General features: G+C 35.9%; 1 long non-coding RNA gene across 24 annotated transcripts in view; it reads right to left on the reverse strand.

Annotated features, from left to right (window-relative positions):
- The window catches only part of LOC125278327, a 109,092-nt gene that overhangs the window by 14,771 nt on the left and 67,673 nt on the right, over positions 1–26,648 (reverse strand). For 12 of the 24 annotated variants that reach the window (XR_007187099.1, XR_007187098.1, XR_007187112.1 and 9 more), the window contains 7 exons: positions 22,951–23,151; positions 22,459–22,513; positions 17,058–17,141; positions 10,715–10,899; positions 5,659–5,690; positions 4,439–4,652; positions 1,171–2,249 (listed from right to left, as the gene is read on the reverse strand). This is a non-coding gene — a long non-coding RNA (uncharacterized LOC125278327). Of the gene's footprint in view, positions 1–1,170; positions 2,250–4,419; positions 4,653–5,652; positions 5,749–10,714; positions 10,900–15,211; positions 15,303–15,397; positions 15,519–16,329; positions 16,367–17,057; positions 17,142–22,458; positions 22,514–22,950; positions 23,152–26,648 lie in introns of those variants that run through there. The other 12 variants (XR_007187097.1, XR_007187094.1, XR_007187101.1 and 9 more) reach the window with 11 other exon arrangements.

Here is a 26,648-nt window from a genome sequence, read left to right on the forward strand (position 1 = left end):
TGATTTATGATATTGCTTTTAGACAACAGTTCATTACATAAGAAGTTAAAGGTAGGGTAGGCAAAGCGAGCTAGCTTTGAAAGCGTAAGATCCCACCCTCCCTTCAGAGCGTCTCCAAAACACAAAGGCGTACAGCATATGGAGCAAACAAAAGCTTCACAAGAGACAATGTTAAATTACCTCATATCTCAAAGCACATTCATTTACAATAATAATGAATGTAATCGACTTAAAGAACACTGACCTGTACCACCTGACTGCTGCAGATTCATTTCAGCGTTGATAGTTTTGCCATTGAAACGCATAAATTCGAGTCATGAACCACTCAGAGTATAATGCCGCGGATTTCCATCTCTTCCAAATTACGGTAGTTATGCTGTGAATGCAGCATAAGATTGTTGCTTTGGTTCAGGAGAAACTATAAAAGGTGGCTGCTGTTAGCATAAAACGAAGAATGAAATGCATGAAATGAAGATGTGTGATGTCTGAGCGAGCAGGGTTAACGGAAGTATGAAAATACATATGTTGGCAGGCAGGTAGGACATTGTATCATTGATTGGATGAACATTTTATGGTCCTACGACTTTAATATTGAGTAACTTACACTAGAGTACCAGATGTGTAATTCATTTTGTACATATTACACAAATAGATATTCTCTCACTGAGATAATTAAGAAAAATTTACATCTGTACATCATTTATCTGTACATACAGTACACTAATGTTCAAAAGTTTGGGGTCATTAAGATTTTTTTAAAAGATATTATTTATTTTCATTCAGCAAGGATGCATTAAATTGATCAAAACCTACAGTAAACGCATTGTTTAAAAAAAAAAAAAAAAGCGAATGTGGTTCTTTTGAATTTTCTATTCATCAAAGAATCCTGAAAACCAAATGTATCATGGTTTCCACAAAAAATATTAAGCAGCACAACTCTTTTCAACATTTATAATAAAAAGAAATGTTTCTTGAGCACCAAATCTGCATATTAGAATGATTTCTGAAAGATCATGTGACACTGAAGACTGGAGTAATGATGCTGAAAATTCAGCTTTACCATCACAGGAATAAATTACATTTTAAAATATATTTTAAGAAAAAAGTTCTTTTAAATTGTAATAATATTTCACAATATTACCATTTTTACTGTATTTTGGATCAAACAAATGCAACTTTGGTGAGCATAAGAAACTTAAAAATCTAAACCACCCCAAACTTTTGAACTATTAATTTAGCTCACACTATTTGTATTTTTTTTCTATAAATTTATAGTTTAAAACAATAAATGCCTCAGTCATGTTACTTTTCCATGCATGCAATAGAAGCCACTTCTGTCCTCTTAAAAGAAACAGTTCAGCGGTCTGAACGTGTGTTTGAGGGGGATGGGAGGACAGAAGGAGGTGCTTTAATCCTCAGAAATAAACTGACACTAAATCTTCTGTTCTTTAAGGACTCTTCACAAGCTCCTTTGAAATGAAAAAAAGAAAAGATGTTGAAGTTCAGCAAAGAAACAGAGCCACTAAGGTTAATTTGAAGTTCAGCAAATCCAAACTAAAGAACATGCGATCCAATCGGGAATGCCACATTGTGTATTTCTGTTCCCCTTTACTGTAAAAGCACATTGCATGATGAATTATGGTATTTTAAACCTAAAAATGCTGCGTTTGTATCTTTGAAGTGTATGAGTAGATTCACTTTATTGTCAATGCCAAGCTTGTGGGCTTGAGGTGGGTGCTGAGAGACTTTGTCCAGCACAGCTCTCACTTTGAACCTAAAAATCAAAGGCTTATTTTTGCCATGTTTACAGGACAAGGATACAAAGAACTGCGATGGGAAAATGTGCATGTTATTCCTCAAAACCCTTTTGTCAAAGCCCATTCTACAGCATTGTTCGTATTTTTAAAAAAGGTGAGAGAAAGCTCAACATTTTTCTTGTACTTAGGATAAAAAGATTATCTGTCTATCCTGAAATGCACTGCATTGTTGTTGGTGCTTGAGTACATTGCCTGTCTTCTAGGGGAATGAAGGAATGATGGGACATTTGAGGCAAACAGCTGTTGTGGTTGAGGTTTATTTGATGTGGTTGAGGGGGTCAAGCCCCTTGAACAACCACAATACACACTGGACACTAACCCTTGGCAGTTATTCCCAGAAAGAACGTGCTGGTGACCGCTTGGGCTCATTGTTCCCACCCGGCTGGTGTCCATTCTCAATTGGAGGGAAGTACGCCTGAAGAACTTGACCTACTACGGCAAGAAATTAGTATCAGTCATAAGGAACTATTACATGCAAGGCTCAACAATAAGTGACAAGCAGATTTTTCAGAAAATGTGAATACAGAGCTTGACCATACAAAAGCGCTATGATAAACTCAGCATTAGCATTGCTATATGGTTTCTTGAGGTGCTTGCTCATGAAAGTTGCAAATTTACAGTAATGTAAAAAGAAACAGCACAAAAACAATTTGCAAATAAAGCAATAAACCATGTTTGCTAGTGATTGCATTCACTTACATGACTTTAGGAATTTATTAGGTAAATTGTAGTTTGTGCAAATGCTTTCTTAGCGAATAAAAAGGATATACACTTTAAAGTGACCCAATTATGCTTTTTCAGATATTACCTTTCATGAAGTGTGTAATATAGCCGTTTGTGAATGTGAAAGGTCTGGAAAGTTTCACAGATTGAAGTGCATGATAAATGGAGTTATTGTCTCTTAAAAGAAAGAACCAATTCTGAACTGCCTTAAACAAGTCTTCAGTAATTCATCTAACTTCCTGCAAAAACCTATGTAGGTTTGTAAAACATTTCTGCGTTGCGAAAGCAAATCTACTTTGCATGAATTTACAAAGATGAGGACTAAGGCTTGAATTGATAGCCATACTTTACTGTTCGTATCAACTGACTTGTCCAAATACCCACACTTGCTGTCTTGGCCACTTGAGAGCTCATGCACGCGACAGGAAGTAAGTGCGCAAGACTATCCCATGTCTTAAAAATGCCCAAGTGCAGTGCCCTTAATGCACACTAAACCCACACTATCTTGAATACTGCTTCTGAGCGCTATTTGAGGCTAAGCGTATCCCATCATGCATTATGTTCGGGAACTCACAAGCCCCGAAATCGTGAGATGTCAGGGGAAACATATGACTGTAAGTTAAATTATATATTACATATAATTTGGTAGTAAAATATAAAGTGTTGCACATTTTATTGATGCAAAGATGGGTAGGCGTATTTTGCAACTGCTTTTAATCACTTAAAGGAGCACCACAATTTTAAAAGTGTCTTCTGTTCGTTACATAGCGACCACTGAACAGACATTTAGAAGTGTATTTTAAAATGCAGAGTACTGAAAATAATAATAATAAAAAAAAAAAGCTGTAAACGCTTGCATTTTTTGCAAGACTATAAGTGTGTCCCATCGGGCAATCAAAAGTTCTACAAACACTTGCAGTCTTCACACCCACTTGAACACTTGGGCCAAACACAGGAAATACGTCATGTAAGTAGACAAGTGGTCAAGTGCAAAGACTGCAAGTGTGGGTATTTGGACAAGGCTACTGTGTATCAAGTGCTGAAGAATCCTCCGGAGCTGAAATTCAGATATGATAATGGGCGTTTCGATTCCGACACACGCTGTAAACAGTAGACCAATCACAACAGACTGGGCCATCTGACCAATCAGAGCAGAGTCTGCTCTGGGGAAGGAGGGGTTTGAGACCGGATCCTTTATTGAACCGTTTCAGACACTGTGAGAAAAGTGAAGCTGCAATGTATATTATGAGAAAATGAGTGTTTGTTTGACCTTGGATGCATGTAAACCTATTGTAGGAGACCACCAAAACAAAATTAGGAGCCCTTAAAATGGCATAAAAAGAGGGACTTTAAACTTGTTTTGTGTGTGTGTGTGTGTGTGTGTGTATCTTAGGGTTTCTAATCAGCATTTTTTATGCAGAATTTCCACAACACATGGATGGAAATCCAGCTTATGATATTCTGTTCTCTGAATATGCTTCAATTCTCTCCATCAGTATAAATCTATGGGATATTTTCCTGTTTTATCATTCATCAGACAAGCACACATTTCGCAAATAAACAGCATGATTTAATGTATCATGTATGTCTGTACCACAAATTACGTGGGTTGCACCTATGTTTAATACTTCAAATTAGGGGTTTGTTGAAACCTCTAACCCTAGGTGTGAGCCAAAGTAACAGTGATGCCACACTAAGCACTAATTAAGTGCTCTAGTATATCATATAATGAACTGTGGTCAGTGAATTCAAGCAAAACATGCTTCTTGGAAATAAAGTTTAAACATATTTATGTACATAAATATGCAATGCAACTCATTCCTGGCACTACAGCATTGTTATATAGAGCATATACTGCATAGTATGTGAACATAGTTACCAAATGATGTTTTACGTACAGTGACAACGTCAACTGCATCTGCCAAAGGTCTGAATCACAGCCAAAAGCCACATCTCCACTCTGCACCGACGTGACTGGGAAAGAGATGTGCTTCCACATGTTCCAATACTGAAGAAAAAACTGCAAATCAACTTCTTCGGGGCCAGCTGAAATCTGGGTAACAGATCTGAGTAAAGCTGTTTGATGCTAATATGTTCTTCAGATGTGACATGCTGTAACGATGAAAAAGAAACTTTTTTACTGATCTAGATAAGTTGTCTTTAATAAATCTTACCTTTGCATAATATGGTAGTGCAGTTATTATTGACAGAATCAGGGCTTGACATTAACACCTGCCAAATGCGGGTGGATTTTAGCAGTGGCGTGTAACGTTGGCGGGTTGAATTTTATGTATAATATGTAAGTTTTTCAGATGTAGTCTTTAAAAAAGACATCTGAAATAATAAACTGTGCAATGTAGTGTTGTCAAAAATATAGATTTTTCGATACATATCAATACTGAAAATGCTTCGAATACTCATTTTCCACAGAATAGATACATGATACCAGCTGTGCTTTCTCGCTCTCTCATCTCTCCGACAGCGAGTTGAGATACAAACCCGCCTCCCCTCACTCACTCGTTTCATTTGCTCTGGATGAATAATGTTGGTGTTACAGGGCTTGAATTTCGGTGTTGGATTGTGTGTATTGCGCATAATTTTACTCATTCTCTCAGATTTGTGCTCACACCCAAAGCACGCGCACATAAAGCCACCTCTCAGTACTAAATTGAGTTCTTTTTTGCTGCTTATTGCGCTTAAACAGTCAAAAACACACAAAATAATGTAAAAATGCCAGTCTTGGCGAGTATTCATGTAAACACAGTCAGTTATGTTTTAAGTGAATGTAAACAGTTGAGAAAGAAAAGACGTGTAACAGTATAATGGATCCGTGCGTCAGGTCTTAAAATGACAGCAGCCTAATATACCTGCTGCCAAATTATGAGATAATGTTAAAAATATCTATATGGCAGTTTTTCCTCATGATATCGATGTCAAAATTGTGGCCAGTGAAAATGCTGAGTGTCTAGTAACTTTGGAAAACCACTAGTCACAGTGGCTGGAGAGCAAAAAAGTTAATGTCAAGCCCTGGATAGAATATAAAACAGTTCAGATTGAGCCAAAATGTGTTGTTTTGCAAGGAATAGTGAAAATCCTGTCATCATTTACTCACACTCACCCTCAGTCGTTCCAAACCTGTACGACTTTCATCTGTGAAACAAAACGGAGATGTTGTTCACAATGTTATGAATGTCCAGCATTGCTCTCACTGGGAGAAAAAAAAAAACATTGATAAATCTTTCCTTCGTGTTTAGACAGAAAATGTAAAGTCAAAGCAATGACCTAAATTTGAGTGGATGATGACAGAATTTTGATTTTTGAGTGAAACTATCCCTTTAACACAGAGTGACCACCTGAGTTTTGACATTATTGTGGGTGACATCAGAGGTCAAAGGTGAAGTGTATTTCACTAAATCATAAGCATCATTAGCACTATTATTTCCACTCCATCTACACGAGAACAACAAAACAGAGAAAGTGAGAATCAAAGAAGGACAAAGAGAAAGAGAGTAGAAGAAAGAAAACTGCCACTTCTGTAAACAAATCGAGCGCTAGGTTGTTTATCTTGGCAGATCTGGCATAAAAAGCGAATTGCTCCTGAGAAAATCTACTGCATAAGTACTCTGGCTCCAGCATTGTTATTTAACACGTTTTTAGAGCATTAAGCAATGTACCAACAACTGAGGGGTACTTAAGGTCTGTAGCTTTCACAATTTTAATACTTTCTGCAACCACTAAGGCGTAAAATCTGTTCTTTTTTGTTGGTACAACTTACAATGATTATAATGCACCTGGCACTTTCCATGAATATGGTACACCATGTCCTATGATTTTTTACTTTTTTTGAACTTTTAAACACATCAAATGTTGTTAAGGCCCATTCACACCAAGGACTACAACGATAACGCTATCAAAAATCGTTCTAAATATAGAAGAATAGCAGAGTCCACACCACAACTATAATGACAGGAAGAAACGATATCATTGGACTGATGAACGATAAAAACAATGACAGCCAGTCAAGAGTCTAGCTTGAGCATTTAAAGCGGCAGACGATAAAACTGCAGCGTGTGCTTAGAATAAACAGAACTGCTAATAAAGTTATCATTATAGTTATCGTTCTTGGCATGAACAAGCCTTTATCCCACCTTAAAATGGTGATTTTGGACTGTCTCGCCTCAAAGACCAGGAACTTCTCTGTATACAACAATTCAAATCATGCAACACCATCAATTTTAACATAATATATTGAATATTCATGTATGGTAAGACTAAAAGTGAAAAGGTCCAAATATTACTTTGGTAGAAATAAGTGTCACATTTTTAAGAAATGTTACCCTGTAAGTAGAAAATCAAGTGATCGCACATAACATTTAATATTTAATATTTTGAGTCCCACATGTTATGTGCAATCCTGTTAAAAATGTGATTTTGTATCATTACAGAAAGTATAACATTTCTGTTATCACTTTATTTTAGGGTCTTTTAACTAGTTGCTTATTAGTATGCATATTACAAGAATATTGGCTGTTTATTAGTAATTATTAAGCACATATTAATGCCTTATTCTGCATGACCTTATTCTACATTCTTAATCCCACCCAATACCTGAATTTAACAACTATCTTACTAACAGTTAATAAGCAGTAAATTGGGAGTTTTTGAGGGAAAAGTCGTAGTTAATAGTGAATACATGTTCCTTATACTAAAGTGTTTATACTTAAAATAGTGACACTCAAGAAATAATTATAATAATAATTTGGATACTTTCTATATCATGGCTTGAAGACAAGTTAATAATCTAATCCCATTTTACAATAAGGTTTCATTTGTTAACATTAGTTAAAGGGTTAGTTCACCCAAAAATGAAAATTCTGTCATTAATTACTCACCCTCATGTCGTTCCACACCTGTAAGACCTTTGTTCATCTTCGGAACACAAATTAAGATATTTTTGATAAAATCTGATGGCTCAGTGAGGCCTCCATTGCCAGCAAGATAATTAACACTTTCAAATGCCCAAAAAGCTATACTTCGAAGCTTTCCGAATCTTTTGTTTCGAATCAGTGGTTCGGAGTGCATATCAAACTTCCAAAGTCACATGATTTCAGTAAACGAGGCTTCGTTACGTCATAAGTGTTTCGAAATTTCAATGGTTCACCACTGGGGGGTGTGACTATAGCAGTTTGATACATGCTCTGAACCACTGATTCGAAACAAAAGATTCGTTAAGCTTCGAAGTTTCATGAAGCAGTGTTTTGAAATCGCCCATCACTAGATATTTTTGAATAAAAACTTTGTTTTTTTGGCACACGTAAGTATTCTCATCGCTTCATAACATTAATGTTGAACCACTGTAGTGATATAAAATGTTTTAAATATGTCTTTAGTAGCTTTCTGGGCATCTGAAAGTGTTAATAGTCTTGCTGTCAATGCAGGCCTCGCTGAGCCATCGGATTTCATCAAAAATATCTTAATTTGTGTTCCGAAGATTAAAGAAGGTCTTACGGGTGTGGAACGACATGAGGGTGAGTAATTAATGACAGAAATTTCATTTTTGGGTGAACTAACCCTTTAACTACAGTATAACTATTTTTGAACAATATTTCTACAACATTTATTAGTCTTAGTTGATGTTAATTTCAACATTTACTACTACATTTTTACATTTCTGAAAGCTGTATTTGTTAACATTAGTTAATGCGCTGTGAACTGACATGAATTATTGTATTTTTATTAACACTGACAAAGATTAAATGTTGTAAAAAAAAATATTGCTCACTGTAAGTTCATGTTAGTTAATGAAATAACTAATGTTATGTTGAGACCCAATTTTTTTATTTACACAAATTGAAGTATTGCATTTGGCAAGCTCTGCCATTCAACTATATACCCAAGTTATTGTAAAAAAAAAAAAAAAAAAAAAGATTTTTTTTTCTTTCTTCAATTTATTTAAATACATTTTTTTTTTATTATTTATTGTATTTTGGGGAATTCTAGGGGGGAAAACTTGGTAAAAACATTTATTTTATAATCAACACCAAATAATAATAATAATAAAAAAAATCATTATTATTATAAATTATAAGCACCAATTATATATTATATATTATTTCCTACCCTATTTTTATACTGCAACAGTACTGGTACAAGTTTTTTGCAGTACTGACTGAAATAACCCTTGGTGACAAAACACTAAACACTGCTAAAAAGTACGGAACTGGCTTGATGTGTTTGAGGTGTGATGGTACATCTCTCACAACGCAGTTCCCAGGTCTTGACGCATTAGTCCGTTATTGTTCGCCTCTTCTACACAGGATGTCACATGGGCCCAAGTATTTGTGTCAACGTGGGAAGAGTCGGTTTGGGAATCCTAAGTGGAATCAACAGGAAGAGGATTCGAGTCAGTTCTCCCTCTCATGTGCAACACCAAAACCCCAACACACATGATATCCTCTTCCGCTGCTTGGGAGACGCCGTCTCCCGGCAACAACTGAGAGAGCCGTGATTGGCAAAGCACTCGGCTCCTGCCTCCAGGATTAATGGGAGGCCTTTAATAACAGCGCTGTCCCAGAATGCAACTGGAATGTTAATAAAGTTACAGCCACACTGGGAAAAGGCTTTTGAATCTCACTCACAGCTTGTCAACACATGCATGGTCCAATTTTGCGTCTGATATAAAAATCGCATGGCAGAAGGGTGACTGCGCTGATGCTTTAGCGGTGACCTGTGTCCCGAAAGCACTGTTTTGTCCTGCCAAGATCTCCTCAACATGTTAAATTCCCCTGGCTGACATCCTCCCCCTAACACCTGACCTGGGATCAGATTTCTCCAAGAAATGGGAAGGAAATAGAGCCAACGCTGATGCCTGACAGTCGCTGGAACGAGAAGTGTCAATGCACTGTTACGTCAGCACTCCTCAAGGGTGAGGATGTGCACATGCTCACTGTTTGACAAGAACGTCTGGTCGCCAAAATAAGCCTCCATATTTTCTCGCTGGGAATGACTGTTTTGGGATGTCTGTGTAAATGTTACTGGACTGCCTCAGAAAAGAGGTTTAAAAGTGTGCTTTGTCAGGGTTTTAAAATGACAGTGCTTCTTTCTTCTGTGTTCTGTTTCGGTCTTTGTTCAGTGTGGTTTCCATTTGCTTGAGCTGCAGAAATCTGCGAAACCGTTGTGCACCAAAATGGCCTTTCACTAGAGGCGTCACTTGAATTCATGGAGTCCGGAAAGACACATTTAGAGGGCCCCACTCATCACAGGTCCCGGGTGTCACGATTATTTAGTCATCTGTTTGTTTAGTTTCATTTTCATGGACAATTAGTTTGCTTGACATTATTTCATGTAGTCTTTGTTCATGTTTCCCACCACTTGTTTGTTACCATGGATATTCATTCATTCATCACAGCTGTTCGTATTTGAGTCTGTTATCATTGTATACTTAATTTCCTTTGGTTTCCTTAGTTCAGTGTCGGTAAAAAATAAAGGCAGTACAAAAGTTAGTAAAAATAAAGGCAGTACAAAAGTTAGTACCATAATGCAAAAAACACTTAATTGTCATGAAAATTTAACTTCAGAAAATCACAATGGTCCTAAAAACAGGTATTTAGCAAACCTTTGGTTTTAGCAAAATATATTTTTTTCCTTTTGATCTTGGGGTGAAATGTGATCCAGCAATGTTTTTGACCGGCTGTGAGACTGAACATACTTCCTTTATTCAAGACAAACACTTAGTTGTAAACTCAAACTCTGCTGTGCAAAAATACCACTACAAGAAATCTGGTATATTTAAAATACATTGTGAGTGGCTAAACAAATATTTTAATTGCTCCTCTGAAAGCTTGTAAAAAACACCAAAAAAGGAACAAATACTTCAACTGGGGGATTGATTTGGCAAAGAACAGTTTCAAATGTTTAGCATTTTCTTTCTTTTGGCCTTGATGCTCGTGCATGTGTAAACAACTCTTCCTACAAAACCCGAACGTCTTTCTTTGACACCGACATCTCCCATGGCCTTTTCTGCAGCGGGTCTTTATTTTTCTTCCCACAGAGGAGCAGCCACAGGAAGTTGAACTACTTGTGCAGAAGAGTGCACTCGGGACAATGTACATTAAACGTGCTGGACTGCACACACACACACTCACTCACAAAACACCAATCAGACACATCATTACCTTCCCAAAGTCGTACGCACTTTACTGGAATGGCCACAATCACCCTACTGGCCTTCACACGCTGGTGTCACACACGTCAGCGCTCCCTCGCCACTGCAAATAGACACACTCTGCCAGGTTTGGTGTGTATATGTGTGTGACACCACACATTAACCGTTTGTATGTACACAGCTCCACGGCACTGACTGGAGATGATAAACAGAGAAAGAGAGAGAGAGTGGGGGTGGAATAAAGTCATTAAACTCATGTCTTTTGGCATGCTAAAAAATTCCCATGGCATGTTACTGTAAATGAGCAAAATTAAATTACTGTTTATATGTGAAAAATCACCAAAAAAGGTTTATATAGTACCATGTTATTAAATGAGTTTGATAATAGTTCTTTTTAACATTCAGAGTGGTTTTCTTATTTGTTCAATGAAATCAAGATAGATCGAAAGAAGAACGACAGAACAATAAGATATAGATAGATAGACAGACAGATCGATAGACAGATAGTGAAAGACAGATAGAATGATAGACAGAATAACTGAATGATAGATAGAATGATAAAACAGGAGGCAAACAGAGAGACAGATAGCTAAAGATAGAATGAAAGACAGAACGATAGAACAAAATACACAGACAGAATAGAACAAAAGAGACAGATAGACAGACAGAATGACAGACAGACAGATAGATAGTGAAAGAGATAGAATGATAGACAAAATGACTGAATGATAGATAGAATGATAAAACGGCAGGCAAACAGAGAGATAGATAGATAGATAGACAGACAGACAGACAGACAGAACGAAAGACAGACAGAACAATAGAACGAAAGAGAGAATGATAGAATGAAAGACAGACAGAACGATAGAATGACAGACCTACAGATAGATAGATAGATAGATTAATGAAAAACAGACAGATAGAAAGACAGAATGAAAGACAGACAGAAAGATAGAATGACAGACAGACAGACACAGATAGATAGATAGATAGATAGATAGATAGATAGATAGAACAAAAGACAGACATTTAAAAGATAGAATGACAGACAGACAGAACGATAGAACGAAAGACAGACAGAAAGATAGAATGCCAGACAGACAGACAGAGAACAAAAGACAGACAGAATGATAGAACGAAAGACAGAACAATAGAATGAAAGACAGACAGATAGATAGATAAGATAGATAGATAGATAGAACAAAAAACAGACAGAGCAATAGAACGATAGACAGACAGACAGAGAGACAGATAGCTAGAGAGATAGAACAGACAGAACGATAGAACAAAATACAGACAGACAGAACAATAGAACAAAAGAGACAGATAGAAAGATAGAATGACAGACAGATAGATAGTGAAAGAGATAGAATGATAGACAAAATTACTGAATGATAGATAGAATGATAAAACAGCAGGCAAACAGAGAGATAGATAGATAGATGGATAGATAGACAGACAGACAGACAGAATGAAAGACAGACAGACAGACAGAATGAAAGACAGACAGAACAATAGAATGAAAGAGAGAATGATAGAATGAAAGACAGACAGAACGATAGAATGACAGAAAGACCTACAGATAGATAGATAGACAGATAAATGAAAGAAACAGATAGAAAGATAGAATGACAGACAGACCTACAGATAGATAGAATGAAAGACAGACAGATAAAAGGTAGATTAACAGACAAGCAGACAGATAGAACAAAAGACAGAACGATAGAACAAAACACAGACAGAATGATAAAACAAAAGACAGACAGAATGATAGAATGAAAGAGACAGAACGATAGAACGCAAGACAGACAGACAGATACTGTAGATAGATAGAATGAAAGACAGACAGAACGACAGAATGAAAGACAGACAGAAAGATAGAATAACAGACAGACACAGATAGATAGATAGATAGATAGATAGAACAAAAGAGACATTTAAAATGTAGAATGAAAGACAGACAGAACAATAGAACGAAAGACAGACAAAAGGTAAAATAACAGACAGATAGATTGAAAGACAGACAGAACGATAGAACGAAAGACAGACAAAAGGTAAAATGACAGACAGATAGTATGAAAGACAGACAGAACGACAGAACGAAAGACAGACAAAAGGTAAAATGACAGACAGATAGAGCGAAAGACAGACAGAACGAAAGACAGACAAAAGGTAAAATGACAGACAGATAGAACGAAAGACAGACAGAATGATAGAACGAAAGACAGACAAAAGGTAAAATGACAGACAGATGGAACGAAAGACAGACAGAACGATAGAACAAAAGACAGCCAAAAGGTAAAATGACAGACAGATGGAACGAAAGACAGACAAAAGGTAAAATGACAGACAGATAGAACAAAAGACAGAACGATAGAACAAAACAGACAGAATGATAAAACAAAAGACAGACAGAATGATAGAATGAAAGAGACAGAACGATAGAACGCAAGACAGACAGACAGATACTGTAGATAGATAGAATGAAAGACAGACAGAACGACAGAATGAAAGACAGACAGAAAGATAGAATAACAGACAGACACAGATAGATAGATAGGTAGATAGATAGATAGATAGATAGATAGATAGATAGATAGATAGATAGATAGATAGATAGATAGATAGAACAAAAGAGACATTTAAAAGGTAGAATGAAAGACAGACAGATAGATTGAAAGACAGACAGAACAATAGAACGAAAGACAGACAAAAGGTAAAATAACAGACAGATAGATTGAAAGACAGACAGAACGATAGAACGAAAGACAGACAAAAGGTAAAATGACAGACAGATAGTATGAAAGACAGACAGAACGATAGAACGAAAGACAGACAAAAGGTAAAATGACAGACAGATAGAGCGAAAGACAGACAGAACGAAAGACAGACAAAAGGTAAAATGACAGACAGATAGAACGAAAGACAGACAGAATGATAGAACGAAAGACAGACAAAAGGTAAAATGACAGACAGATGGAACGAAAGACAGACAGAACGATAGAACAAAAGACAGCCAAAAGGTAAAATGACAGACAGATGGAACGAAAGACAGACAAAAGGTAAAATGACAGACAGATGGAACGAAAGACAGACAGAACGATGGAACGAAAGACAGACAAAAGGTAAAATGACAGACAGATGGAACGAAAGACAGACAGAACGATAGAACGAAAGACAGACAAAAGGTAAAATGACAGACAGATGGAACGAAAGACAGACAGAACGATAGAACGAAAGACAGACAAAAGGTAAAATGACAGACAGATAGAACGAAAGACAGACAGAACGATAGAACGAAAGACAGACAGACAGAACAATAGAACGAAAGACAGACAGACAGAAAGAAAGATAGAATGCCAGACAGACAGACAGAGAACAAAAGACAGACAGAATGATAGAACGAAAGACAGAACAATAGAATGAAAGACAGACAGACAGACAGACAGATAGATAGATAGATAGAAAGAACAAAAAACAGACAGAACAATAGAATGAAAGACAGACAGACAGAAAGACAGAATGCCAGACAGACAGATAAATAGAATTGTTCTCACTATACAGATAGGTTAAAATTTCAATTAGATTAATTTCAAATGATCATTATATAATGTTTGTACATGAAGGAACATTCCTAACCATTGTAGGAATGGTTTTATAAAAAATAGAGTCAAGTAATTTTATATGATTGAATTTTCAATCATATGATTATATTTTGCTTGTCCCCTCTTGCCAATTACACAGAATTGTATTGATTCAATAAGAGGTGAGCCCAACTTGGTGACTGCACTCCTTACAGGAACCAAAAAGAAAAGGTTACACTACTGTTATGTGATGAGCTAAAATTCCATGACAAAACAGCCTCGATCCCATTCATATTTCACATTCTGAATACACTTGAATAAAATAAACAGAACTTTTGCTCAAGAATTATTCATTTTAATCCCTCCTGGCCACATGTAAATCACAATGGAAAGTCAGAACAAAACTAGAAATGAGATAGTGGGGTGAGAACAAGTTCTTCTTCCCTGATAAAATCTAAATTCAATTATTTTTCAATTTGTTTATAGCACAATAACATGACATCTTTAGTGCGATAATATAACGAACAAGAACCTTGCATTGTTTATTTTGTCGTTTGTGCCGTCAGTAATTGGCAAAATTCAGCCCATTAAGAACTAATGTAATTATGACGTTAAGAGGTTTGCGCCGTTCCCCAGCGTGTCAGATCATCGCCGGACCCCACCAGTGACACTGTTTTTACAACTCACAGCAAAACAACACACCCCCGTTTGCCAAAAGTCATTTTAGTGGATCGGTACAAATTGAAAATGTTCTTTAAGGCTATTTTCTCCCAGTGTGGCGCTAAATCTTTTAGATGATTCTAAAGCCCTCATAACTGTTTGGCAATTTCATGTCTAAACTATTTTAATGAAGACAAATAAGTGAACGCCATGACCGATGATGTGTGAAACATCAGGGCAGGTTTCCAAGCTAGACAACTCACGAAGCTGGATGTTACGATGTCTGATTCACGCTTCCCTGGGGTGACACAACATCCAATATGTCAATGTTATCATGTTGATACAGAGTTATCACTGTTATTTCAATGAAAACAGAGGGAAATATATTTTATTCTCTTGTAGTATCATACTGAAAACAATCACAAAGAAGTAAGGAAAGAGGTGCTCACAGCTGGTATATCATTAGCCATCACATTGTCGGGATATGAACTTCCTGATATGAAGCTGATAGGTGAGTTGTTTGTGTGAGAACAGGGGAAAAGGAAGACTCTGATCATAATGACACAAAATCTACAGAGAACAAGATATTCTGTGATATCAGAAACAAACACATTCTTAGGACAGACATTTCTTCATTTATGTAGGGGCCCTTTGTGCCTCAGAGCAAGACATAAAAATGTAAGAAAATAACTTAAAATAAAAGAGATTTAAATATTATAGAAACTGGAAGACAGATATAAATTAGAGATATAAAGTCACAATTATTGCAATTGAGAGATACACTACTGTTCAAAAGTTTGGGGTCGGTAAGATTTTTTGATAATCACCAGGGCTGAATATATTTGATCAAAAGTACATTAAAAAACATCAATATTGCGAAAATTATTTCAATTTAAAATAATTGTTTTCTATTTAAATATATTATAAAATGTAGTTTATTCCTGTGATGGCAAAGCTGAATTTTCAGCATCATTACTCCAGTCTTCAGTGTCACATGACCCTTCACAAATCATTCTAATATGCTGATTTGATGCTCAAGAAACATTATATTATCATTCTTATTATTATCAATGTTCAGAACAGTTGCGCTGCTTAATATGTTTGTGGCAACAGTCATTTTTTCAGGATTCTTTTATGAACAAAGTTCAAAAGAACAGCATTTATTGAAACAGCATGTCACTTTAAATCAATTTAATGTGATCTTGTATAATAAAAGTATTAATTTATTTTAAAAAAAAAATAATTCATAGTGACCCTATTTTTAACAGTAGTGTATATAGCCGCTATAATAACATATGAAATCATTTGTGAGATGAATGAGAAATAAAGTCACAATTGTGAGATATAAAGTTGCAATTAAAAGAAATAAAGTCATAATTACCAATTTTTTGCACAATCAGGCCTCCATATGAAAATCACTGGAAAAAAAGGTAACACTAGGGAACACATATAAACTATTAACTACGACTTTTCCCTTAATAAACTCCTAATTTACTGCTTATTAATAGTTAGTAAGGTAGTTAAGTTTAGGTATTGGGTAGGATTAAGAATGTAGAATATGGTCATGCAGAATAAGGCATTAATATGGGCTTAATAAGAATAAATAGCCACTATTCCAGTAATATGCATGCTAATAAGCAACTAGTTAAAAGACCCTAAAATATAGTTGCTAACAATTTAATTTATGATACCACAAGGTTGGAAAGTAAAACGTGCTGTATGCAGGACTAATCAAATCATCCACTTCAATAAAATGACAGTATAACAAAGACTGCAAAGACTGAGAATAAGCACAACAGGCTGCAGATTCTCTCTGTGTGCGCTGTTTGTCTCTGAGGGTTTGGCTCTGCTATCTAACCAGAAATGTCTCTCTTTTAATCCCATGGGTTCAGTTCAGAGGAAGAGCATTTATCTCACATCTGCAATAGACTCCTCTCCTCATCTATTTTCAGCATTTATACTGGTTTACCATAATTTTATCTTATAACATGGCCAACTGTGGAACTGTGTCTTAGTATTCATGCTCTGACTCTGCTGGTTTTTTAGAGGCTAGCATCTTTATTCGCACTGAAGAATCATTTCAGAAGAAAATGTTTTGGAAAAACTCACAGTGAACTCATCGGCCCTGGGTAGTTGAAGCTCTTGGTTAGCTGCTCCAGTCTTTGTTTTGGGTACACTGGGTCGAGTCTCTTCCTGCCAACCACACCCAGATTAGCACTGTAATGATACTGATGATAGCCAGACACAAACAAGAGCTTAGATCAAGGTGCATATCCCAGCATTCCCATCACGCTTTTGTGCCGAAGCATAAATTTTCGCTAGGAAGTTATGATTTTGTTGTATTAGTGTTCTTTTCAATTATGAAAGGATAACTATAGTGCTACTTAATATACAAAAATAAATAAACTATGAGGAAATGTTTAATAAACAAAGCTTGCCTTCCATGTCACCATCCAGTTTCTTAGGCTTCCATTTTCTAATTAAAGAGGTTTTGTTGAAATGACACCAAGTACTGTTCCAGCTGTCTTGCCCAAAAAGTCTGGCAAGGTCAGTCGCCACAACTGTTCTTGTTTGTTTTGTCTTTCGGTTTTATGACTTGTGCTTGAATAAAGAATGGTCTGAGGCATCTGATGGCAGCAGCCATCTTTTGGTCTATAGCAAAACACATGTGGGCTAAAGGTCATATAGCTAAAGAACAAAAATACATTAGTTAAAGGGCACCTATTTTGCAAAATCCACTTTTACATGGTGTTTGGACATAAATGTGTGCTGGCAGTGTGTGAACAAAACCACCCTACAATGATAAAAATCCACCCACTCCTTTTTTTTTTAAATCCCCATAGACCAATTTTGAGCAGACGTCACAGTTACGTCACTTGCAGCTGCACACGCATAGTGGTGGCACAAAAATAGCGTTAACAAGTGGAGGAAAATGTGCAAAATCCACACAATAAGAGAAAAATGTTTTGTTGTGCTTTTGGATATCAGAATTGGAATGCAAAAAATATAGTCTTCATTTTTATAGAATACCATCGTTGAAGACGCCCTTTGAAGATAAACGGGAACGTTTGTGTTGCAAGTCACAGACTGGACTGATGAAACCTGCATTGATTAGTCTACTATTAAAGCATGAATTTGCTTTAATAGTAGAAGTTTGCATCATATTCACATATGCAGCTCATAGGGAACATACATACATGGCAGTTACAGCATGTAATAACATTTAAACCTATATCATGTTACATACACAACTTTTAAACATAGCCTATAACATTTTTATTTCACATTGCTTACTTTTTTTTCTTGCCTTTGCGTGTTTATATCTCCTAGTTCGGACTTTATAACTCGCAATTGTGAGTTTATATCTCAATTCTGAGGGGAAAAAAGTCAGAATTACAGGATACAAACGTGCAATTCTGAGGAAAAAAGACAGAATAGCGAGTATATCTCACAATTCTGTTTTTCCTTCTAAGAATTGTGAGACATAAACTTGGATTTGCGAGAAAAAAGTCAGAATTGTGAGATATAAACTCGAAATTAATTTGTGGCTTCCATAGACTGCTACTGCAGAACTGTCATTGCATCGCTCTTTGCACACACAAAATAGGTCTATTAAACCGAAGCAGTCTCATTAGACTTAGATATGCCATTTTTATTATCCAAGCAGGGTGATGTCACACTGCTCAGGCCCCGCCCACGGCCGCTGACTGACAGTTCTGCATTACCATAGTTTCCACCCTCAGCGAGTTGTACGCTGTCCGCTATTTTCTCTGCGCTCAAGCAGCTTTACCGACAAAAATGTCTCATAAGCAATCCCGGTGTTCTTGTAGGATGTAAGAGTGAACATCATTTTCTCCCAACATCTAAGACATTGACGACGCAGTGGATTAATTTTTTAAGGTAATGCGCCCCAAAATATACCTTAAATTTATTCATATCTGCGCAAATCATTTCACTCCAGACTGCTTTGTGAATGAGAGTCAATGCAAAGGGACAATACAAAACACAGGTTTTGCTAAAAATTGGTTACTCAAGGATGGATCAGTCCAAACAATTCGTGATCCAGCGTATAGTCTCCGGTTCGAACTGAACACCATTACTGACAGTTTCTGACATTTTCAGTGCTTGAGATTGTCCTGTTTTTTTGTTGCATGAGCTCTTGAAGCTCTTTTTGAAAGTGGGCTGGGAGCAGCAGCTCATTTGCAATTAAAGGGACACACACAAAAATGGTTTGTTTTTGTTCACCCACCAAAATTGGCTATTTTAACATGCTATAAAAAATTATCTGTTGGGTATTTTGAGCTAAAACTTCACATACTGAAGACATCAGAGACTTATTTTACATCTTGTAAAAAGGGCATAATAAGTGCCCTTTAACACAAATGTACTACAAAATTTTACAAAAGCTTTCATTATATAACAGTATGCACCTAAAGAATTTGGATGTTTGCCTTTAAATTGTAGGGGGATCAAAAAAAGTATAGAGACTGATCTTTAATTTCAATTTCATATTCTACATATTCACAAAATCCTTTAAACCAAAACAAAAGCAAAATTGTGTAAATATTAACTCTCTATAGGACTAATTATGAAATCACAGCTAGAAAAAAATAAATTACTTTATATTTTACATATATTTAAGACTAAAATAATTTTCCAAAATCAGTTTTCTACATCTGACCTTTGGCCTATTTATTAGTATGCCGTCATTTATAATTGACTTTGTCCTATTAGTGTGAAAAGTAGTGAAAAGATCTTAGTGTTTCAAAAAAACACTTTGGTTGAACATTATTATTGTATTTTAAATGCAATTTAAAATACATTTAATTCAAGATATTTTTTTTTCAATTTATCTTTAATAAACTTATCTAAAATACCATTTTTTTTATTTAATAAACTGTTTAAATTGATCAATTAACAGCCAATAACACATTTTGTACTAAAATGCTGAGAAATGTGTGCTGTCAGCTGTTCTAAGAAGTTGATGTCTCATCGTTTTCTTTATAATGAGCTTCTTAAAGTTGTTTAGTATAACATCTGACCTCTGACCCCAATCCCTTTTTTTTTTAATAAAATTACAGCATGGAGCTTTACTATCAGGCACTTGTTACTGGGGAGAAATGTTTTGATTAATTTGTGCTTCTCTCCGCCCTGCTTTGAAAACTGTAAACGCTGGCACGGGTCACATCCTGTTGTAATTGCCTTCCCAACATGCAACAGTTACTCCGGATTATAAACAGCTTTGACAAGTGAAAGGCATCATTTCCCTTGGAAAAAAATGGAGGACTAGTATCCCTAGACAGCTGTCTTCAAACAATGCTCAGTACTCCAAAATCAAGGACACCCAGAAGGGTTTCTCAATGAGTGTGTTTACATGCACATTAGATTATGCTTAATAAGCCGACAATGCATGTGGTCATGTAAATGCGTTAACCCATTTTCCTTTATCGCAGCAAAGTCATAAAAGCATTAACCTGAGTCCTGTCGGCTTATTGTAGTGCCTATGTGTGATATGAAATAGCAGGATAATAGCCTATACGAGAGTCCGTAAGTTTCCTGCTGATATGTTTGCTCTCTTCGGTTTTTAATGCTTTGTTTAACATCACAACAGACACAACAAATGGAATACTCAGAGTCAGATACACAAATGGTTACATTTTGACATTACTACTGGGAAATAAACTGATTTATTGTTAAAGTCTTATAAACATGGTTTACTTGCGTCACTGGGTTATTGTTTGCATGTAAACCAGGACAACGGGTTATTCCAATAAGCTGATTTTTGTGGGTTATCAGCGTATTGGTGTGCTCAGTGTCACACTAAGGGACACTGCATTTGTATCCAAAGAAACACAATGTTTAAAAAAAAAAAAACAACAACAACAAAAAAGTTGAGCTGCTTAACTTAGAAAGTTAGGTAACACTTCAGTTTAGGGTCCAATTCTCACTATTAACTAGTTGCTTATAAGCATACATATTACTAGGATATTGGCTGTTTATAATTAGTACTTAAAAAGCAGATATTAATGCCGTATTCTGCATGATTCTGCATAGTATTAATGCCATATTCTACATTCCTTAATCCTCCTACTCAATAACTAAACTTAACAACTACCTTACTAACTATTAATAAGCAGTAATTAGGAGTTTATTGAGGCAAAAGTCATAGTTAATAGTTAGTTAATAGTGAGAATTGGACCCTAAACTAAAGTGTGACTGAAAGTTAATATTGTTTGATGAACAGAAAGTTCAAAAGAACAGCATTTATTTGAAATAGAAATCTTTTATAAAATTATAAGGCCTGGTTTCACAGACAAAGCTTAGATTAAGCCAGGATTAGGCTGTAGTTCAATCTAAGTAGCGTTATAAACGTGCCTTAGGGAAAAAAAAACAAACAAAAAAACATTACTGGTGTGCATCTTGAGACAAAACAATGGCACTGGCATATTTTAAGATATGTCAGTGCAAGTTGCTTTCAGTTAAAACAGCTCAAACATTCATTTTAGTCTAGGACTAGCTTAAAGGGTAAGTTCACCCAAAAATGAAAATTCTGTCATTTATTACTTACCCTCATGCCGTTCCACACCCGTAAGACCTTCATTTATCTTCGGACCACAAATTAAGATATTTTAGTTGAAATCTGATGGCTCCATGAGGCCTGCATAGGGAGCAATGACATTTCCTCTCTCATGATCCATAAAGGTACTAAAAACATATTTAAATCGGTTCATGTGAGTACAGTGGTTCAATATTAATATTATAAAGCGACGAGAATATTTTTGGTGTACCAAAAAAACAAAATAACGACTTATAAAGTGATGTTCGATTTCAAAACACTGCTTCAGGAAGCATCGGAGCACAATGAATCAGTGTATCGAATCTGCTGTTCGGAGCGCCAAAGTCAAGTGATTTCAGCCGTTGGCAGTTTGGCACACGATCTGAATCATGATTCGATACACTGATTCAAAATGCTATGAAGCTTCATGAAGCAGTGTTTTGAAATCGGCCATCACTAAATAAGTCGTTATGTTGGGTTTTTTTTGGCGCACCAAAAATATTCTCGTCGCTTTATAATATTAATATTGAGCCACTATACTCACATGAACTGATTTAAATATGTTTTTAGTACCTTTATGGAACATGAGAGAGGAAATGTCATTGCTGGCTATGGAGGCCTCACGGAGCCATCGGATTTCAACCAAAATATCTTAATTTGTGTTTCGAAGATCAATGAAGGTCTTACGGGTGTGGAACGGCAAAAGGGTGAGTAATTAATGACAGAATTTCCATTTTTGGGTGAACTCTTTAAGCCTTGCTGTGAAACTGGGTGTAAATGTCTTAACTGTCACTTTTGATCAATTTAATGTGTCCATGCTGAATAAAGTATTTTTTCAGAAACAGAACAGAAACTTTTGAACGGTTGTAAATATGAATATATTTACAAGGTATTTCTTCCATATAAAATATATTCCGCCATGCATGTGCAAGGAATTACATAACATTGATTGACCTTGTGGCAATATTGCTGTACAGCTTTGGTCTGTGTTTGGAATGTCTGACTGCCCCTGAAAAGCACAGAGATAACATCTCAGCACCCTAATGTAGCTTAAGTAATGATTGGCTGGTTCAATCACATCTTCCACCTCAGTGAAGACTTGTACTTAGCAAGACTTGCAATGGTTTAATCTGACTGACATGGTTCTAGAGTTGTTTGGACACATAGAAACACACTGGAAACCATCCACAAAATCTTGCGGCAAGTTTTGACTAGGCAAGCACCACTCACATTTTCATCAAGAAATGTAGAAATATAGCTATTTCTAAAAATCTAGTCATAGTCAGTGCACTTTTCTCTGCAATTTAAACATCTAAGAATCACTATATCTTAAAACCTACATTCATAAATCTTGACTAAGATTAAAGAATCAAGCCTTCCTTTTGTCTTCCCCTGCCAATCATTTCATCGTCTTGTGAAGGTAATGCAGTGTGTCAGTTGCTTGACCTTTTTTGTCATTTTCCTGAAGGACATCCTGGAAACAGACAATAGCCGAGAACAAAGCAAAGCAGTGGTTCCCAAGCCTTCTGCGCCATTGTTCCTCTCACAATGGTACCATACAGTCCACAGGGCCACGACACCTGCAGTTCACTGTAAATCCCTTCAGAGAAAAAGCTGTGCCTGCTCTGGAAACCACTGCAGTCAACCCTGGTACACAAAAAGAGCACAAGATGAACTCAACACCAGCAGCTGCCCCATAAAATATTTGGTATATTTATATATTACATTTCATATAAAATATACACTACAGAGTAAGACTTAAAAAGTAAGAATGATGCATTAAATTGATCAAAAATGACAGTAAAGACATTTATAATGATACAAAAGATTTCTATTTCAAATAAATGCTGTTCTTTTGAACTTTGTTCATCAAAGAATCCTGAAAAAAAATTGATAATAAATGTTTCTTGAGAAACAAATCAGCATATTAGAAGGATTTATGAAGGATCATGTGACACTGAAGACTGGAGTAATGATGCTAAAAAATTTCAGCTTTATATGGAGGCCCTAAAAGGACATTGTGGTGGGGGAAAAAATGAGACAGGAGGAAAAAATATATTTCAAAACTTTTGTGTTCTCCCAAGAAACTTTGTGTTAGCTCCTTAAACTTTTGTGTTCTTTGCGAGCGAATGTAACTTGGGGGAACGCAAAACATTTGCAAGAGAATGCAAAAGAACTGACGTATAATTTTTCCTCCCATCTCATTTTGTTTTTCCCTTTACCATGTCCCTTTAGGGGCTCCATAGCTTTGCCATCACAGGAAAGTTTAATTTTATATTAAAATATATTAAAATATAAAAACAGAAATTAGAATTGTACTAATATTTCACATTACTGATTTCCTTTCGAATGGAAACTCGCACTGCTTGCGAAGACACTTTGGGGGAACACCTCCACAAATTGTCTTCAGACCCAGTGTCTTGTTCCCCTTCTCAGGGAACCATGGTTACATGCGCAACCTGAGACGTTTTACTACATTTGGATAAAAAAATGCAGTCTTGGTGAGCAAAAGAAACTTCTTTCAAAATCACTTTTAAAAAATCTTGCCTACTTTTAAATGGTAGTGTATGAAATTACGTACATACAAAATATCAAACCATGTGACATTTATTTGAAGAAAGACATATTACAAACCAAAAAGGAAGCCTACCAGCAGGCTCAGGAAGAGTTTCTTTCATGAGGCTGTGACTCCGCTGAACTCTCAGCCCTGAGACACTATTACCATTTCACATTGTATTTTAGTAGCACTTACATTTTGCTTTTAGTATCATTTATTCTGCATCCTCGTTGGATATAACTGTATTTCATTGGCTTTGTCATCGTACTTTGGCTCAATGACAATAAATTTAATTGAATTGAAAAAGATGAAGTAATAAAACAATATATATACTGCCTAAAAATATCCATAGTTGACCAATGTGATTCTCTACACCTGTGGTTACTCTGCAGGACACCTGTGAACTTGAAGAGAACTGACTTCAAAGTCTTCAATCTGACTTTAATGTCCAAATACATTTTGGGCCACTACATAATAAATCTCAAGGCAAAGGTTAAACCTTATGTATGTGCGTCTGTTTTAGGTCGTGCATGTTCTTTTAGCCTGATCTGACAGAAACGTCTTCAATCTGTTTATAATAAAATGCTACAAACCGCCTATAAACGTGTCCAGAGCCAAGACTATTTGTCAGCACATGTTTATGAGTACACAATCGAGACAACTCCGGAGGAAGCTAAACATAAGCAGGCCTGACCGCACCCGTGCTACCCTGAGCTCCGATCCGGACGTCACTAGCACATTTGCGACGTGACTCTGCAAAAAGGATTTTCGAAATCGTAAGCGTAAGCGTTCCACCTTCGTTTCACCTTTGATCTTCAAGTATATTTATTTAGCACTAAATGAATCATGGGCAATACTCCAAGGGCCATTACCGCTGAAGCCAAGGTACTTAGGAACACAAATTCATGCTTTCTATGTTCTAAGCATTTGACCGCGTGGGAATGGTGAATCAGTCGATAAACTTTATAGTGGCTGTCAAAATGTCCTCAATGGCTTCCTGCAAATTCCAGTAAATGAGCATTGTTTCAGTTGCCCTTACTGTTAAGAATCGTATTTGCAGTCAAATCAATCTAGCATGTATATGGGATTGTCACCAGGAAGGATGCGAAAGTTCATTTTCTTCCTCTGTTATTTCACGTCTTTAGCACTGTGAAAAAAAAATAACAGAGACCCCACACAGGGACAACCTCATTGGACTTCCCATTATTGTTTTGCTGGCCAAGATATACTGTTTTTTTTCCAGGTACCTCCCCCGGTCTCTTTCGAGCCCCCAGGTACAGACCTTGGGAGGCAAGTTTCATTGTGAGAACAAAAGGTTGAAGAGTCGTGTTCCCATAAAAGTGTAATCACTCTTTTCCCCCGTTCTCCTTGACTCAGCTGTGTGTTACTCTGTTTATTCTTGATTCCTGAGCAGTAGCTGAATGAGCAGGACACTTTTAATCTTCCTGCTCCAGAGGGGACCACAATACTAGGAATCACCATGCTAGAACACAATCCATATTAATTCCCATGACGGACAGACTGTGCAATACTCCAAACTGCTACCCCCACCTTCATCGTTACCCTATTACGCCCTTCCCAGATTATTCTATTTGACATTTTCTTTTGTTCAGTGAAAATTGGCTGGATGTTTCTTCAAATACAGGCACTTACTACCCTGTGGACTTTCAGAAAACAGCTTAAACACACTTTTCTGTCATTTTTTGTTAACAAATGAAATTTCCACCACATCTCAAATTATTTACTATGTTTGATACGTGGCAGAAATGACATTTTAAACATTTACAAAGATTAATAAATACTGTAACAAATGTATTGCTCACTGTTAGTTCATGTTAGTTAATCTGTTAACTTATGTTAACAAATGAGACCTTATTGTAAAGTGTAACCATTTTCTTCATACAACACTGGGGAAAAAACAAACAAAAAAAAACAAATAGATATTATAATAGAAATAGTAAATTAACAAATTCAAATGGCTTATGATTAATTTACCCCTTGTTTATATTATCATAGTTTAAAAAAAAAAAAAAAAAAAATCTAATTGTATGATAGGTTTTCATATTTTAAGTAGTGCCGTCAAATCGATTAGTCACAATTAATCTAATAATAAAAGTTTGTAAATACACTATATATGTGTGTGTGTGTGTGTGTGTACACGCACACACACACACACACACACACACACACACACACATATATATTATATAGTGTATTTACAAACTTTTATGTTTGATTAATTGTGATTAATTGTGATTAATCGATTTGACAACACCAATTTTAGAGAAAGTTTGGATCTGGATCAAGACTAAATTATTTTTTTTTTAAATTAAATAAATAAATAAATAAATAATTAAATGAAATAATATCAAATAAAAAAATAAAACCAAAAGGATATTTAAAAAGTAACAAAAATAAATTATGAATGTTTCAAGATGGCAATCATATAACAAAAAGAAAAGGTTTTAATAAAAATCAACCCCGGGACACAAAAGAACCCATAGTTGAAGAAAGACCTGGTTACAGGGAACAATAGGAGGTACAACCGTCAAATCAAACATTGCCTTGCATTATTAAACATTACTAT

The sequence above is a fragment of the Megalobrama amblycephala genome, linkage group LG11, assembly GCF_018812025.1.
Source record: "Megalobrama amblycephala isolate DHTTF-2021 linkage group LG11, ASM1881202v1, whole genome shotgun sequence".
Classification (NCBI taxonomy): domain Eukaryota; kingdom Metazoa; phylum Chordata; class Actinopteri; order Cypriniformes; family Xenocyprididae; genus Megalobrama; species Megalobrama amblycephala.